Source organism: Rhincodon typus, chromosome 8 (assembly GCF_021869965.1).
Source record: "Rhincodon typus isolate 14 chromosome 8, sRhiTyp1.1, whole genome shotgun sequence".
NCBI lineage: Eukaryota > Metazoa > Chordata > Chondrichthyes > Orectolobiformes > Rhincodontidae > Rhincodon > Rhincodon typus.
In genome coordinates this window covers 85,082,724-85,085,762 of record NC_063339.1, presented here as the reverse complement: position 1 = coordinate 85,085,762, position 3,039 = coordinate 85,082,724, and the positions used below count along the sequence as shown (strand labels likewise).

General features: G+C 45.2%; 1 non-coding gene across 1 annotated transcript; it reads right to left on the bottom strand.

Moving 5' to 3' along the window:
* Positions 1-847: 847 nt before the first annotated feature.
* trnav-gac lies at positions 848-920 on the bottom strand. The gene has a single exon. It is a non-coding gene; the product is annotated as a tRNA-Val (tRNA).
* Between the last annotated feature and the right edge of the window lie 2,119 nt (positions 921-3,039).

The following is a 3,039-nucleotide window of genomic DNA, read 5'->3' as shown; positions in this document are numbered from 1 at the left end:
GCTAACAGCCTGTGATTGCTTTTTGTTCAAGAAGTGAAAAGCTCTCGCGTCTGAGTCACTTTCACATCTCTTGCTGCTGGCTGATTAAGATACAAGTTGTTTCACTTGAGCTGCATGTGGGTCGCTTTCCTATCTCTCTTTGTTTAGATTTTCTTGCTCCTCTTTGACATAAAGAAAAAAGAATGGATACAATGTCAGTTGGTAGCCTGTCTTGTCATTTCCTCAGTTTCAATGCCAACATGGCTTAGACTTGAGAGCACACGTTAATTTAGTGACTGTACGAGAGCGCGAGTCAAGAGGTTCATCTCAGTCTGTAAATCCCTTCATTCTGTTGTTGACTGAATGAGCCATGACTGTGTCCGCTGCTAAGAAATGCAAACATGTTTCTCCATTCCAAAACTTGACTGAGTGCTTCTGGTTTTGATTCACGCACTTTGAGACATGGCAGAGGCGAATGGAACCAAAGCTTTCAGAGACTACTTTGAGATGCATTTGACAGAGAGGAATGCACGGTGCACTGCGGCACCGGCAAATCAGGCTTCTCCTTGAATTTGAGCTGGGACGCTTTTGCACGTAAAGCAAATGTGATACAACTCTGCTACAGAAAGAATTAGGGCTCACCAAATGCACTCTTAAGAAGCATGACAATCTGTGCACATTGATGATCGGGAAGGAGAGATATTTTTACAAAGATTCATACCGCAATGAAATAGACTTATCTTCTTTTCCACAACAAAAGCAGATGTGGGCGACTTCATTCAAAGAATGGTTTGCTGGCGAGAGCAGCAACCTAAGAAGCTCTGCCCATATCCATACAGAACCTACCGCAAGAACAAAGGAGCAACATTGTTTCTGCCCGGCTTCCAACCGGGGACCTTTCGCGTGTCAGGCGAATGTGATGACCACTACACTACAGAAATAGCACCGCCAGGCGGCGCTCTCCTCTGATCTTCCGACAGCATTGAAATTCGCAGCCGTTCAACGCTTCACCTGTCTCTTTCAAATCGATCGATGTCGCCCAGCGTTACTGGCATTATTGAAAAATAAAAGATATCACATAAAGCTGCCCAGAAAATATTCACGAGGACGTTGCCAGGGTTGCAGGATTCGGACTGTACCGGGAGGCTGAATCAGCTGGGGCAACTTTCCATGGAGTGTCGGAGGCTGACGGGTGAGCTGATTGAAGTTTACAAAATCATGAGGGATATGGATAGGGTGAGGAGTCAAGGTCTTGATGACAGGGTGGGCGAGTCCAAAACTGGAGGGCATATAACTAAGGTGAGAGTGTGGGTGGGGGTTGGGGGAAGGGGGGAAATTAAAAAGCGACCTAAGGGTCATCTTTTCATGCAGGAGGTGGTGCGTGTATGCAATGAACTGCCAGAGGATCGTGAAATTACAACATTTCAAAGGCATCTGGATGCGTGTGTGAATCAGAAGTGTTTACAATGATAAGGGCAAAGTGCTCGCAAGTGGGGCTAGATGAAATTAGGATATCTTGTCGACTTTGGGAAGGTGGACCGAAGATTGTAGGTCCGTTGAAAATTTTGTTCCGACGAAGGTGATAACCACTGGCACAATGGAAACAAGGAGTAGGATGTTCTGGTTTCTCCCACATCATCCAATGACTTGTAACGAAGCATTCCACTCTGTTGTTTTCAACTTAAGCGCAGCTCATCGCTCCTCAGCCTCTGTATAACGGCTGGCCAACACAACTGGCTGTCAGCCAAAGTCTTGCGAATCGAACCCGTGGCTCTTAGAATGTTGGAATTTGTTTGTCGCGCCTTAGACCACTCGGCCACACCAGCAGAAGCGGCAAAAGCTTGCATACGAAACTTTCTGATATTGCTACTGCAACACATCAAAAACGCCGGCACAGGGTAATGCTTGGAGGAACCTTCTCGTCATCCAGTTTCTTACCTGTCGGTTGAAATGTTTGTCTGTGGCTTGTTGCAGTGTTCCAACGCAAACTAGAAGAACAGCACTTCATTTTCCACTTGGGGACACTATAGCCCGCAAGGTTGAATTCAATAATCTCAAGGCCTGACCTCTCCCATGTCCCAGCCTCGACCCTGCACACCAGGCCTTGTTACCACATAGTCTGCCATTACACATCCCCTGTTGTTCGTCATTAATAGTCCCCATTAAAATATATTCACCCTCCCAGCCTAATCGTTATCAACTCTTTGTCTGTCCAACTGCTCTTCTCTCTCTTTAGCTTCTATCGTATCGTTTACTCCCTACCCCATCACCCCCTACCCCCTACCCCCTACCCCCTACCCCCACCTTTCTTTTTGCATGTAAACTGACGTTTTCCCAGCCACCATTAATTCTGAGGCAGGGCCACCGGACCCGAAACGTTAACTCTGTTTTTTTTTCCTTCACATATGCTACCAGTCCTGCTGAGCTTTTCCAGCAACTTTGTTTTCGTCCTGATTTACAGAATCCGCAGTTCTTTCGATTTTTATCATTCAGTTCTGGATTTGATCAGCAGTAAACTCTCACACAAATCTTACACCATACTGAAAAATACCCAGCAACCATTATTATCTATTCCCTGCTGGTTTCAGAATTCAGTGGAATTTCTTGTCATATCCGTCATGAATTTGAAACCAGACTCGTAGAAAGGCAACGAAATGTTTCCAAACATTGCATATAGATTTTAGCTCAAACCTGTTACGTATCTTCTTTCAGCACATTTGCTGTTTGGATAAGTTTATCATTGTTGCCCTTTCTTCGCAGTTTGACATGTGTTAAAATATGCACCATTCCAAAGGTTAACAACGTGCACAAGACTGGAGCGAGTGGAAGGGGATAAGAGGCACCGCGAACATTTGTGCAACTCATATATTGGGAAACAGGAAGATCAGCGCCATTTATACTGCCATCTGCAAATTTATCACTTTGTGTCTTAAATTCGCACTCATTGTTTTCCAGGCAAAGATTGGACTTACTATCAGTCTGTATTTACACCAAGCAGCTACCTTATCTGGTAACTGGACAGGCAGAGGAAACTCGATTTCAACTCGGGGCAGAAGCAGT